General features: G+C 38.2%; 1 protein-coding gene across 2 annotated transcripts in view; it reads left to right on the forward strand.

Moving 5' to 3' along the window:
• The window catches only part of vdra (vitamin D receptor a), an 88545-nt gene that overhangs the window by 43128 nt on the left and 29367 nt on the right, over nt 1-16050 (forward strand). The window contains exon 1 of one of the 2 annotated variants that reach the window (XM_063014893.1): nt 13181-13225. The exons of the other annotated variant lie outside the window; for it this stretch is intronic. The gene's annotated coding sequence lies outside the window, so the exon portion shown is untranslated. Of the gene's footprint in view, nt 1-13180; nt 13226-16050 lie in introns of those variants that run through there. 2 annotated transcript variants of the gene reach the window in all.

A 16050-nucleotide genomic window follows, 5' to 3' on the forward strand; every position in this document is an offset into this window, starting at 1 on the left:
GCTATTTAATGTACTTTTAGTGCATGTGGGCACTTGGGTGGTGCAGAGGGGGAGTTGTTGCCCAACAGTCTAGCCATTAGTAGAGCAATTGTCAGTTCTCTCTCAGTGCTGGTCCCAAACACTGTAAAAATAGGAGAGTTGCGTAATTTTTACACTTTAGGCATTTAGCAGACGCCTTTATCCAAAGCAACTTACAGTACTGTGACAGTATATTGTCTGAGCACTTGAGTAGGCATGTAACGATACACTCTACCCATGATGCAATGCGATTCACGATACTGGGTTCACGATACGATTTTTTCCCGATTTTTTAAACAAAATTAAATTAAAGTTTCCTTTGATTATTTCTCTTTAAAAAATAAAATTAAATACTGCATTTGTGCTTATCTTTTATTTATCTAAATAATGAACGTCCTTTTATTTTTGAGGTGGGTACAAACTATGCAAAACAATGCTGCACATTTCCCTTTTTGTGTAAAAACTGTAATGAAATAAATCCCACATTAAATAAATAAATGAATAATACAAATAAAGAAAGTATCCTCACATAATTATATTTGGCTGGAAAATTCCGAACCTGGCAACCCTGTAGCGGCGTCAACCAGGCGAGGTGAATAGCGCCAGTGCCCTCTGCTGTTTAAAGTGAATATCAATTCATTATACATGTAAACTGATTTAAATCGTTACACATGTGAATCGATTTTTAACTGTCTTGTGGTGCATCGTTACATCCCTACAATTGAGGGTTAAGTGCCTTGCTCAAGGGCCCAACGGTTTGCAACCTGGCAGTAGTGGGGCTTGAACCAGCGATGCTTTGATTACTAGTTCAGTATCGTAACCACTAGGCTAAACTGCCCACGTCAGGGGGGCATCCGGCGTAAAAACTGTGCCAAGTCTGGTATGCGGACTTGAAGTTGTACATAACAATGATGAGTACTCAAAGTGGGCGGGTACACACCGGTACGTAGTACCAGCATTTCTGCATTTCACTTTTTCCTTGTGCCCTCCTCACAAGCTGCCCATACTCTTTTAAGTGCCCTCTTCATATCAAGTTCTGGTATAAGCTGTATAAGCTGCATTTCCCAGAGGGCACCATGTGACCCTCGCCTGTTCCACTGCTCTCGACAAGCCCAGTACTGTTGTTAGTAATGTTAATGCTAGTCTAAGTAATGTTAATTATGTATGTCATACGTAATGATTTGCTGATACACACAGTTTTACTATAGTTTATACTGGTCAGGGTCACGGTAGGTCCGGTTTCCCTGGAATCACTGGGCACACTGAAGTAACACACCCCAGACGGGACGCCAATCCATCGCAGGGCATTGATGGTCCTATTTGGTCCTATTTAAATTTTTTATATGTGCACCATTTCTTCCGCAAATCAGGGTCCTTTTACACAGCGTATGAAGAGGCCACTTACTCATAGTCCGGTCATCCCGCCCTAGCAGATACGGTGGTCAATTAGTATCTGCTGCAGGCACTGCCAATTATGCCCGCCAGAAGTCGCCCAGCCGATCGGTGGCAACGCCGAGTTTCAAACCAAGGAGTTCAGAATCTCGGCGCTGGTGTGCTAGCGGAATATCCCGCTGCGTCACCTGGGCGCCATGTGCATCATTTCTAAATGAGCGTAATGGTATACGAGCCACACAGTTCCAGAGGTCCAGGGGTTTACAAATACAGAAGCTGCGTGGCAGTACGTGAACCTAACCATTGTGGGCAAAAGCATTGGGACACCCCTTGTAATTTTTTAATTCATGTGTATCAATATATAAATCAATTATATAAAGGAAATTCTGTGCTTCCAACTTCGCAGCAATAGTTTAGGGAAGGCCCTTTCCTGTTCCAGCATGACTGTCCCTGTACACAAAGCAGCTCTATAAAGACGTGAACTACATTTAAATCATTTAGCGGATGCTTTTATCCAAAGCGACGTACAGTTATGACTGAACATGATTTGAGCAATTGAGGGTTAGGGGCCTGGCTCAGGGGCCCAACAGTGGCAACTTGGCAGTCGTGGGGCTTGAACCGACAACCTTCTGATTACTAGTCCAGTATATTAACCGCTGAGCTCCCACTGCTCAGCCAGTTGAGTATTAAGTAATAACCAGTTGAGATAGACTTGATGTAGCTCGTTTGAAGACCCAGTAGTGACACCCTGTCCATCACCGCTGCAGTTGTGGGATGATCGAACGCATAAGTACGTGTTCGTAAAAATAGCTCGGAGAGAAGATGCACCGAATATCAAAAGCACCTCATTAAAGTCCTGAGTTCTGTCTCATGGTCAGTTCCTACCACATAATGACTGAGGTACATGCAGGACAGGAACATTAAAGTGGAACCAGATATAGCTCTGGATTCTCCCAGCCATTCATTTCAGAAGATTCAGCGTGGAGACCAAAGCTGGAATCTCGACCTCAGAGACGATCCCTGAATGATCACTTTTACAGACGTTTACTGTAACGCTCCCATCACAGCTTCATCACCCAGAGAGACAGAACCGCACACGTGGACCTGCTGGTGGAGTCTAGAGAGTCTGGTGTTTGTCCAGACTGTTTGACGACTGACTTGATGACATATTGTATTGCCATTTTACATTTACATTTACATTTTCAGCATTTAGCAGAAGCTTTCATCCAAAGCTACTTACAGTTGTGACAGTATACAATCTAAGCAATTGAGGGTTAAGGGTCTTGCTCAAGGGCCCAACAGTTGCAACCTGGCAGTGGTGAGGCTTGAACCGGCAACCTTCTGATTACTAGTCCAGTACTTTAACCACTAAGCTACAACTGCCCTAAGTTTTTTTTTTAGGGCATTTTTATACAAATGGTACAAAATATATCACCATAAGTTTAGATTTGATCCCTGGTCATACCACAGCCATCTGTGACCAGAAGTGAAAAAGAGCACGATGATCTGTGTGATTTAAACCATTAATAACAAAAACATGTATAATAAATATATTAATAAAATAAAATAATAAAAATACAAATATGATTTTTTCTTCCCTGACCAAAATGATCTGGTATTTTGTTACAGTAAAAATGTCATCACAGAATCAGATTAGTCACTTTTTAGATTAAAATATAAAAATATTAATAATTCATATTGTTGTAATTATATATTTTTTAATCATTCTTGGTGCGAAATTAAAAGACAAATGTTTGGCTAACTGCTGAGGTAGAAATAGACATAAAAAATAGAAAACTATTTAAATACTATATTTAATTTCAATTTCATGTATACCACCTCTTTATCCTGGTCAGAGTCGTGGTGGGTCTAGTTTCCCCACAATCACTGCTTGCAATGCAGTAACACCCCGGACAGCACGTCTGTTATCCTGGTCCGGGTTAAAATGGGTCTGGTCACATCGGAAAACACTGGGCATGAAGCAGGACCACCCTGGACAGAGCTTCCCCCTGCTTAGACATAGCCAATCATGTCTGTGTAGACTCGCGATAGGCTGCTGCACCACCGACTGAAACTTTTGGTTTTGAGCATCATGAGCCTCATGAGTCACGGATCTTCCCTCCATACGCTTCAGCGGTGTGTTATATTATTTTATCACTGAGTTATCGTGGTAACAGCTGCTTATGGGTACTCTGGTATAATACCATATATGGACATGGTGATGTAGTGTACCTGTTGGTGTGTTACCTGTTATACCTTCCACACAATCACATAATCACATTTTATACACGTGAAGGTTGACATTTGATACACTGGTAAAACAAAAAAGATGCTCAGATTACATTTGATACACTGGTAAAACAAAAAAGATGCTCAGATTACATTTGATACACTGGTAAAACAAAAAAGATGCTCAGATTAGATTTAATACACTAGTGTAAACAAAAAAGCTGCTCAGATTACATTTAATACACTGATATTAAACAAAAAAGCTGCTCAGATTACATTTAATACACTAATATTGAACAAAAAAGCTGCTCAGATTAGATTTAATACACTAGTGTAAACAAAAAAGCTGCTCAGATTACATTTAATACACTAATATTAAACAAAAAAGCTGCTCAGATTACATTTAATACACTAATATTAAACAAAAAAGCTGCTCAGATTACATTTAATACACTAATATTAAACAAAAAAGCTGCTCAGATTAGATTTAATACACTAATATTAAACAAAAAAGCTGCTCAGATTACATTTAATACACTAATATTAAACAAAAAAGCTGCTCAGATTACATTTAATACACTAATATTAAACAAAAAAGCTGCTCAGATTACATTTAATACACTAATATTAAACAAAAAAGCTGCTCAGATTACATTTAATACACTAATATTAAACAAAAAAGCTGCTCAGATTACATTTAATACACTAATATTAAACAAAAAAGCTGCTCAGATTACATTTAATACACTAATATTAAACAAAAAAGCTGCTCAGATTAGATTTAATACACTAGTGTAAACAAAAAAGCTGCTCAGATTACATTTAATACACTAATATTAAACAAAAAAGCTGCTCAGATTACATTTAATACACTAATATTAAACAAAAAAGCTGCTCAGATTACATTTAATACACTAATATTAAACAAAAAAGCTGCTCAGATTACATTTAATACACTAATATTAAACAAAAAAGCTGCTCAGATTACATTTAATACACTAATATTAAACAAAAAAGCTGCTCAGATTACATTTAATACACTAATATTAAACAAAAAAACTGCTCAGATTACATTTAATACACTAATATTAAACAAAAAAGCTGCTCAGATTACATTTAATACACTAATATTAAACAAAAAAGCTGCTCAGATTACATTTAATACACTAATATTAAACAAAAAAGCTGCTCAGATTACATTTAATACACTAATATTAAACAAAAAAGCTGCTCAGATTACATTTGATACACTAATATTAAACAAAAAAGCTGCTCAGATTACGTTTAATACACTAGTGTAAACAAAAAAGCTGCTCAGATTACATTTAATACACTAATATTAAACAAAAAAGCTGCTCAGATTACATTTAATACACTAATATTAAACAAAAAAGCTGCTCAGATTACATTTAATACACTGATATTAAACAAAAAAGCTGCTCAGATTACGTTTAATACACTAGTGTAAACAAAAAAGCTGCTCAGATTACATTTAATACACTAATATTAAACAAAAAAGCTGCTCAGATTACATTTAATACACTAATATTAAACAAAAAAGCTGCTCAGATTACATTTAATACACTGATATTAAACAAAAAAGCTGCTCAGATTACATTTAATACACTGATATTAAACAAAAAAGCTGCTCAGATTACATTTAATACACTAATATTAAACAAAAAAGCTGCTCAGATTACATTTAATACACTAATATTAAACAAAAAAGCTGCTCAGATTACATTTAATACACTGATATTAAACAAAAAAGCTGCTCAGATTACGTTTAATACACTAATATTAAACAAAAAAGCTGCTCAGATTAGATTTAATACACTAATATTAAACAAAAAAGCTGCTCAGATTACATTTAATACACTGATATTAAACAAAAAAGCTGCTCAGATTACATTTAATACACTGATATTAAACAAAAAAGCTGCTCAGATTACATTTAATACACTGATATTAAACAAAAAAGCTGCTCAGATTACATTTAATACACTAATATTAAACAAAAAAGCTGCTCAGATTACATTTAATACACTAATATTAAACAAAAAAGCTGCTCAGATTACATTTAATACACTGATATTAAACAAAAAAGCTGCTCAGATTACATTTAATACACTGATATTAAACAAAAAAGCTGCTCAGATTACATTTAATACACTAATATTAAACAAAAAAGCTGCTCAGATTACATTTAACACACTGATGAAGCAGTAATGTAATCTGAGCAGTGTGTCGTATAACACTAGAAAGCACAGGATGTGGTTTGGGACGCAGCCAGGAACTCACTGGCATGTATCGTCATGACAGAGCTGATAAAATCACGAGTCATGAGTTAAGTGTGAACTCTCACGAGTGAGTGCACGTTACACACTGTAAACATCTACTGTAGGGCACAAACTGTTTCTGTATGTTAGTTCTCTATACGTGCACTACATGGCCAAAACTATTTGGACACCAAACCATAAGCTTGTTGGATGTCCAGTTTTAAATAGAATTGGGATTAAATTAAAGTGACCTAGAGACAGAACAGAAGGCTTCTCACAATAATTTGCAGTTTGTCTGTGGGAATTTGTGCCCGCTCAGTCAAATGAGTTGGAGATACAATGGAGATACAAAATTGTCCATGACTGTGTTTGACATGAATGTAATGAAATTCTGTCATGAATGTAACCAAAGTGTGTAAAACATATTACCTTAAAATCCTAATAAATAAACATCTAAAATGACTTCTGGTTAGCTTGGTGAAACTTAAACTTATATATTTATATATATATTTATATTTTTGGCATATAGCAGATGCCTTTAACCAAAGCAACTTACATTACAGTTACAGTCTGAGCAAGTGAGGGTTAAGGGCCTTGCTGAGGGGCCCAACATCAGCAACCTGGCAGTGGTGGGGCGTGAACCAGTGACCTTCTGTTCACTAGTCCAGTACCTTAACCTCTAGGCTACGGCTTCTTAGTGGGAATTTTTTTAAAGAGAGATAATAAGGGTGGACGTGGCAACATTTGATGGCTTTACTCTAAACATTTTTTTAATTTGAAACTACAAAGAGCAGGTCAAGTAAATGAACTACAAAATGAGTATTAACATTCAGTCATTCAGACTCCTTCACAATATAAAATAAAGAGGCAAAGAATAAAATAAAATAATAACACTGCTATTAAAATGTAGTGACCTCTGTGTGATGTATTCAGCTAGCACAACAGCCACACTGCTGAGAAGGCTTCTTACAAGACTTGTATGTTTGTGGGAATTTGTGCCCATTCAGACAAATGAGCATTTGTATATCTTAACACTGATATTGCTCAACTGAAAACACATATATTCAAAAACTTAGGTAAAGGAAGTAGAAAATGAGTATTAACATTTAGTCATTCAGACTCATAATATAAAGAGGCAAAGAAAATAAAAAAAATAAAATAATTACACTGCTAATCATTCAATCATGCAAACACTCTCCTAATATCCCGTTTTAGATGTTTGTAATCTTACGCTCTTCAGAGTAAACAGAACTGGAGTGCAGTGAGCTTTTACTCAATGTTTCTTTTGTTTACAGATGATATCATGTACTCAGGGTGGGTAGAGTACAGAATACTTTGTCCTTTATTTAGTCACACGTCCCAATAAAATCATTACATAACAAAAACACCTACATATAAATGAATATACCAACAATGCAGGTTTGAAAAGAAACCCCACAGCTTAGCATTTCGGCAGGGGGGTTTCTGGTTACAGCATGTGTTACAAAGGGCTTGATCTCAGTACCACTCAGTACCACTCTGTACCACTCTGTACCACTCTGTACCCCTCTGTACCACTCTGTACCACTCTGTACCACTCTGTACCCCTCTGTACCACTCTGTACCACTCTGTACCACTCAGTACCACTCAGTACCATTCAGTACCACTCTGTACCACTCAGTACCACTCTGTACCACTCAGTACCACTCTGTACCACTCTGTACCACTCAGTACCACTCTGTACCACTCAGTACCACTCTGTACCACTCAGTACCACTCAGTACCTTTCAGTACCACTCAGTACCACTCTGTACCACTCAGTACCACTCTGTACCACTCAGTACCACTCTGTACCACTCAGTACCACTCAGTACCTTTCAGTACCACTCAGTACCACTCTGTACCACTCAGTACCACTCAGTACCACTCTGTACCACTCTGTACCACTCAGTACCACTCTGTACCACTCAGTACCACTCTGTACCCCTCTGTACCACTCAGTACCACTCTGTACCACTCAGTACCACTCAGTACCTTTCAGTACCACTCAGTACCACTCTGTACCCCTCTGTACCACTCAGTACCACTCAGTACCTTTCAGTACCACTCAGTACCACTCAGTACCACTCTGTACCACTCAGTACCACTCTGTACCACTCAGTACCACTCAGTACCTTTCAGTACCACTCAGTACCACTCTGTACCACTCTGTACCACTCAGTACCACTCAGTACCACTCAGTACCACTCTGTACCACTCTGTACCACTCTGTACCACTCTGTACCGCTCAGTACCACTCTGTACCACTCTGTACCACTCTGTACCACTCAGTACCATTCAGTACCACTCAGTACCACTCAGTACCACTCAGTACCTTTCAGTACCACTCAGTACCACTCAGTACCACTCTGTACCACTCAGTACCACTCTGTACCATTCAGTACCACTCAGTACCACTCAGTACCACTCAGTACCTTTCAGTACCACTCAGTACCACTCTGTACCACTCTGTACCACTCAGTACCATTCAGTACCACTCTGTACCACTCTGTACCATTCAGTACCACTCAGTACCACTCTGTACCACTCAGTACCACTCTGTACCACTCAGTACCACTCTGTACCACTCAGTACCACTCTGTACCACTTAGTACCACTCTGTACCACTCAGTACCCCTCTGTACCCCTCTGTACCACTCAGTACCACTCTGTACCACTCAGTACCACTCAGTACCACTCTGTACCACTCAGTACCACTCTGTACCACTCAGTACCACTCAGTACCACTCTGTACCACTTATAGTTTCTTTTCTCAGAACTGAAGCAGCACAAACTGTTTACTGCTGTTAACATCAACAGAAGAAAAACCTACTACACTTTTATGTTAAGTTACTACACCCATGATCAAATGCTGGTCAAATGTTTTGGTAGGTTCTCTGGAGCCAGAGACCCACATTTTATCCATGATTTTTACTGCGACTCATGGCAACACAAACAGCATTACAACGATCCACAAAATAAAGTATACTTACTTAGTAACATAAAGCCTCCACAAGGGGGCGCTTGTGTACAAGTTCATTTTGTGTTTATGTGCCTTCTGAAATTAATGTATTGAATTATTATTATTTCTTTGCATCCCTTTTTTTTGGCTCGCAACCCACCCAAGGGTCGCGACCTAGAGGAAACCTAGGTTCAATTAACCAATTAACTGCCTCTTTAACCAGTCTGGTAATGCCATCTGTCAGTCACTTAGAAAAACAGGACGTTCACGTGTTCCAACAACAACAAAAAAAGAAAATGGATTAATGGGTTAAATACGGGCAGTTGTAGCCTAGAAGTTAAGGTACTGGACTAGTAATCAAAAGATCGCTGGTTCAAGCCCCACAACTGCCAGGTTGTCACTGTTGGGCCCTTCAGCAAGACCCTTAACCCTCCATTGCTTAGACAATATACAGTCACAGTACTGTAAGTTTACATTTTACATTTTCAGCATTTAGTGGATGCCCTTAGGGCTATTCACGATTAATTCGAATGAACGTTTTCACCCGATGTTAGAAATGTGACAATCGAGATTGTTTACATACTATATAAACTATATTTTAATTGAAATACTAACACGTCACGAGGCAGAAACTGAGCAGACGCTCACGGAATATATATCAAGGAAAGTTTAATATCAAAAAGGCAAAAACAGTATACAAAATCAGCAAAAACTAAAACAGTAAACAGAAGACAACAAGTGTCATACACGGTAACGGTTAGATTCAGTAATAAGGAGCGCAAACACGATCGGCAAAATGAGACACACGAACAGAAGAGTTTAATTAAGATTCACTGAATCGAACACAGCTGAAATGAATCAAAACTCCGGAGCCGATAAGCGCGATCAGGATTGGCTGACCGGGGACATGTGATAGTCACGTGACAGTCCGTGGGAGCATGGGAATTGTAGTAGACTGGATGATAAAAATTGGGGGGGAAAAAGAGGGGGACATTTTTTTTTTTTTTTTTTATGTCATAATTCCCGGTGAGTTGTAGGTACAGGGAATTCAAGTATAGCTTTTACTTTCAATTCAAGAGGGCAAACATTACCTTGACCAACCCGCATACTCAGATACGTTACAGTTTCCTGGGCAAATTCACACTTTGCCAAGTTTAATGTCAAATTAGCTTGCTCTAGCTTCATAAAAACTTCTCTTAACAAGCTCATATGGCTATCCCAATCACATGAGTGTATCACCACATCATCTCGATAAGCTGTGCAATCAGGCACATCTGCAAAAACAGTAGTAACCAGTCTTTGAAACGTAGCTTAATAAAACAAACTACCCCTTCAGCTAATGTTAACTAGGGACTAAAGCACCACATTCTCTCCCACTTTACATTCACCCCAGGATGGTGTGATTTGTGCTCCACCCTGCAGAAGAAACAGTGGGGCAGGACGGTACACAGTGCTGGTACAATCCGCTCCTCAGTCACGTTATTATTCTGAGGTTTGGTAAGAAACGATTTGAGGTTGTTTGTTTAGCATGATCCACTTATCTTTATATACGTATTAACACGCTGACGGCTCAGACCAGCACGGCTGTTCCTACACCGACAGAAAACCTGCCTGCAGCGGGGTTGGGAGCAGCGGCGTTTCTTGGCGTGTGGCCGCCGGCCGGCTACGGCATTCCATTCCATTCCAGCGCTGCATACCATCTGTTATGTAACGTCCACGTGACTGAAAAAAAAAAGGACGCCTCTTTGAAAAAGGGAAGTCTGCAGGCCTGCGAGGAGCGCATGCCAGAACCAGTGTTTGCCTGTCGAATTTCTGGCAATACGTCTGATCGCTGAGCTGTGTAAATTAAAACCAACGACCCCGCCCTGCGTCCGGATTCATGAAGCGTTCTGTAACCACTGCCACAATCAAATGTTGGCAGCTAGATGTGGAGCCCGGTGTGATATCTGTCATCTAGATTTGTGAATAACCGTGCAGTCAGCGGGAGAGCTGTTAAACTGTTACCTTCTTGGATTTGCTGGATTTGTATTACAGTGGTACTTTGAAACTCAACGTCAGTTGGTTCTGTTGGTGTTTCAAGGTATTTTTTCCCATAATGACGTACGGGAAACCTGTTAATGTAAAATAATGGGGTTGTTTTAGACATTTATACACTGAAAATAACACAAATATAATATAAAAACACTGAAATACAATTAAAAAACAGTAAAAAAAAAAAAAAAAAAATACAATGAAACCTGCTCTTTACCTTTACTTCTTGCTTTCTTATTCTTCTTTCTTCTTAATTAGTGGAGAGAACTTAAAAGCAGTAATAATTAAGACAGGTTCAGTGTTTCTATGTCGTTCTTTTAATAAAGTAAGTTACATTAAGCTTTTTTAATGATAAGCGTTTTAGACTTTTGGAAAAGCTGATTCATACAATCTCTCAGAACCTCGAGCTGTTACACAAGTTTAAAAGTAAAACAGCAGAAAAATCCAGATAAACACAGATACATGTGGAGCTTTCAGACTGGATTTAATGGTTATTCCACACAAATGCAGATTCGTCTCATATTCGTACTTTGATGATGTTTTACCACACCACTCAAGCCGAGCGCTGAACAAAGCGGCAGTCACACACACGTTGAGTTTAAGGGAACAGAATGTAAGGCTTTTTTAATCAGAACAGGGGCGGTACTGTCGCCTCACAGCAAGAAGGTCCTGCTCCCATTTCCAACACACTTCAGGTGTTATTGTCGCCTATCAACCCCTTTCGTTGCAGTGAAAACAGGGCAGTTGTAGCCTAGTGGTTAAGGCACTGGACTAGTAAGCAGAAGGTTGCCGGTTCAAACCCCACCGCTACCAGGTTGCAACTGTTGGGCCCTTAAGCAAGGCCCTTAACCCTCAATTGCTTAAACTGTATACTGTAAGTCGCTTTGGATAAAAGCGTCCGCTAAATGCCGTAAATAAAAATGTGAAAAAAAGCTCAGCATTCCCACTGATTTTCCATCATTTGTGAGTAGTATTGTTATTCTATTTTAAATCCCCTCACCTCCACCGGTCCGTGAAATTATATCTTATATGAAACCAGTCCGTGGTGCAAAAAAGGTTGGGACCGCTGCTCTGAATTGTTGATCCTGATGTACTGGAGTGGGATAGAAATTGTTCCAGGTAGCATCCATGATGTTGTGAGGTCTGGACCGAGCTTCCTAGACTTTCCCATTGTAATGCTTATGGCTCAGTAAAGTGTGTGTAAGTACAGCCATGACTTTAAACAGGGCACTGAAATGAGCTGCCGATAAATGAAACAATATGATGAGTTGTTTTTTGGGGCGTGGTTGATATTTCGCTGCATTTCTGTATTGCACAGCTGGAATTGGTTCATGTTGTTTTGAATCCTGTGTGATTATTTTTTCTTTCTCTTAATACACGTGTGGTTTGCAGCTCATCTGTCAGTAAACAAAGGCACAGCCTTGCCATAACCAGATGTGTGTGTGTGTGTGTGTGTGTGTGTGTGTGTGTGTGTGTGTGTGTGTGTGTGTGTGTGTGTGTGTGTGTGTGTGTGAGCATGCAAATACACCCGTGTGTTCCATCAGCTAATGCCAGCTCCACACAGCGAGCTGCGCTAACCCCGCCATGTGGAAAACACATCGACAGCTTCCAGGAAGATGTGGCCGCTTGGACACGGCCCCTTTCATTATTGCAGCTGGTGCCATCGCTCTCAGCGTCACTCTTCATGGAACCCAAGCCTATAACAACCTGAGCTAACCGCCGTGTTCCAGATCCCGCTATTACTTTATTGCTCGCACTGTTTCTCCCTCGCCCCTCCTCCCTCGGCCAATCAGAGCGCTCCGGACTGACCTTTTAGCCGCTGTTACGTTATTCAGCGCCGCGGAGCCGTAGACGACCACCCACATGAATTATTCCTGCAGATGGTGGTTGTTTTTCTGATAGATGCATACACATTAAAACCACGCAGGCCGTCGTGTGTGCGCTGACAGTGCGGCCTCATTCATAAGCATAACGCACACGCGCGGCGTCCACGGCGGGCCAGATTTCCGTCCTGCTGCTTTTTTCCATGTTTGTTCATTGAGCTCACTGGCTGGTCACACCTCCGCAGGACGGGAAACAGGTGTGCTCTGAATTAATCAGGTAGAATAGCAGCGATGACACGAGTACAAAGATCAGAATGAGACAAATTCTACAGTTAAACAAGAATAGAAAAATGGAATCGAATAAAATCGAAGATTCTCCAGGTGTTTTAAATTATTTTAAATAAAGCAGATCAGTGTGAGAGCGGGAACGTTTCTGACAGAGCGGTGAGGGTGCAGCCGAGGATAGCGGGAGGTAAACTCCACATCACAGCTTCTCTGTATCTGATCATCTTTTACGCATCATTTTAATCTCATATTAGGTCTCATTTTAATTAGTATGAAATACATTAAAAGAGCAAAAAAAGAGCAGAATATCATTTAAAATTAAATGTAACAGAACTGAATAGAATAAAGTAGGCTGACATTGGTAGAATAAAAGAGAATCAAATTAATTAGAATGTAGCAGAATAGAATTGAATAGAGCCGCAGAAATAAATAGAAGTGCAGAACCATAAAGCAGAAATGAAAACAGAAACAGAATTACTGTTTATAGAAAAGAATAGAATTAACTAGAAAAGCAGGTATGAATAAAAGAAGGAATTCGTGCAGCTCTGTGTATGATACAATAAATCAGAACAGATGAGCAGACGCGCTCGGCCAATGAAGCCCAGGAACCAAACAAAACAAAAACCACAGATCTAAAACAGGTGATGCTGTCAGTACGGTGTATAAACGGAGCGTTAATGAAAGGCTCAACTGTTTACAAACAAGGATGTTTTAAATTCTGTCACTATTATTAAACTTTGGTGCAAATTTCAGGTGAACAATCACAGCTGCAAGGAATTTCTGACACCATCTACAATCCATAACATTATAAACAGATAAGTTTAATATTAAAAATCTGTTGTTTCCAGTTCAGAAAGAATGAACTGTTTATTTAAATTTTTCAACAGTCCTGACTTTTCTGGAATCAGGTTTATAGAACAGAATGGAATAAAACAAAACTAAGCAGAATGGAACTGGCAAAAGTGTTAGAATATTAGACCAGATACAAGTAAATTATGATTATTATTATTATTATTATTAATAGTAATTATTGTTATAATTATAATATTTTTATTAAAAATATATACCAAACAAGCATTAAGTAGAACAAAAATTATGTAAAATATAATGCAAAACATATAATAGTATATAATACAATAGAATAGAATGTGGTATATAATTGAATGGAATTGTACAGAACAGAATGGTGTATATCACAATTAAATGGTATATAATACGATAGAATAGAATGATATATATAATACAGCAGAATGGTTTATAATAAAATAGAATCAGAATCAGAATCTTTATTGTTCGCCAAGTACCAGATGTACAAGGAATTTCTCTTGGTGCAGGTGTCAACAAACATACATAAAATAATAAAATACAAATAATACTATATATACACATAGAATAAAATACAAAAATGTGGCAGTGACATGAACAGCAGCTGTGCAATGGAGATGTAAAGTATGGGACACTGACAGGACACTGACAGACCTAAGTATAAAATAGAAATTGTATATTATGTATATAGACATAGAATAAGAATAATTTAGCAGCAACATGAAACAGCATCAAATGTACAATGAATGTGTGCAGTCCGTCCACTGACAGACTTCAAGTAATTTAAAGAAAATTGTGCAATAAAGATTATTTACAGTAAATAAGGTGCATATGTGCATTTACTGCAAGGGAAATGTGGGAGGCATGTGTGAAAACTCGCGTGCATCAGTTAAAACGGAGGGATGTGGGAGTAGTCCTTGTTAAGTATGCTGATGGCCTGGGGAAAGAAGCCATGAAGGTGGCGGTTGGTCTGAGTCTTTAAGGCTCTCATTCTCGGTCTCCGCTGAGATGAGAGTCTCTTGAAAAACAAGTGACCAGGGTGTGAAGAGTCTGCCATGATCTTCCCTGCCCTTCTTCTCATCCTCGAAGAGTACAGAATAGTATATATCATATCATTTATATATAAATATATATATATATATATCATATAGAGTAGTATATCATACTGTAGAATAATGTGGTAAATAATAAAATGGTATAGAATAGAACAGATTGTTATATAAAAAGTAAAATGGTATAGAATAGAATGTTATATAAAAAATAGAATGGTGTATCATACGGTAGCAAAATGTAGTAAAGAATAAAAAATAATAGAATATAAAGGTAAATAATACAATACAGAATGGTATACAATAGAACAATATATAATAGAATAAAATAATATATAATACAATAAGATTGTATAAAATATGATAGAAGGGTATGTGATACAGTTGAATGTATATAATAGAATAGAATGGTATAGCATAGAACAGAATAGTGTATAATACAATAGCATTGTATATAATATAATCATTTAAAATAGAATGTATAATAGAATATAATAGAAGTAAATGGACGGTGTGCTGTTCTGTAACTCTAGATGTTTATCAGTATTTGAGGTCTGTACTTTACTACACTTTACTTTTTCGTTTCTGGCGTCTCCTCCTGCTGTTTGTAATTCTTTTCTCTACCGGTGGTTTTTGATCTAAAATATTGGTGCAGGTGGTTTAAAATGACATTCATACATTTTTCTGCTCATAATATGATGATGAATCTGTTTTTCACCGACAAACAACAAGAAGTATCAGCAAGTCGACACTTTTTACTCTCCAGATTTCTGGTTACTGATGGACTGATCCTAGTGTAAAGATTTATCCAGCTGTTAACAGCCGTAAGAAAAGCGAGGGAGTCCGAAAGCCACGGCGCAATCGTTAAAACCGTCGTAACGTAAAAAGGAGCATTAACCAAACGCTTAGTAGTTTACGATGGGGTTTGAAGTTCACCATTAAGCTCAAGAATGCGATGGAGAATAGTCCAACAGTTAGAAACCAGTTAGATATTTATGAAGATAGGAGCTGTGATAACTTAAAAACTGCATTCAAGTGTTTTTTATGTTATTTCTGAGATATTTTAAATTTACCATGTATTTTTCCAGCACAGTGTTGAGCACAAGACTGTTTATATCTGACTTACTTTATATATTTA

Source organism: Trichomycterus rosablanca, chromosome 19 (genome assembly GCF_030014385.1).
Source record: "Trichomycterus rosablanca isolate fTriRos1 chromosome 19, fTriRos1.hap1, whole genome shotgun sequence".
Taxonomy (NCBI): domain Eukaryota; kingdom Metazoa; phylum Chordata; class Actinopteri; order Siluriformes; family Trichomycteridae; genus Trichomycterus; species Trichomycterus rosablanca.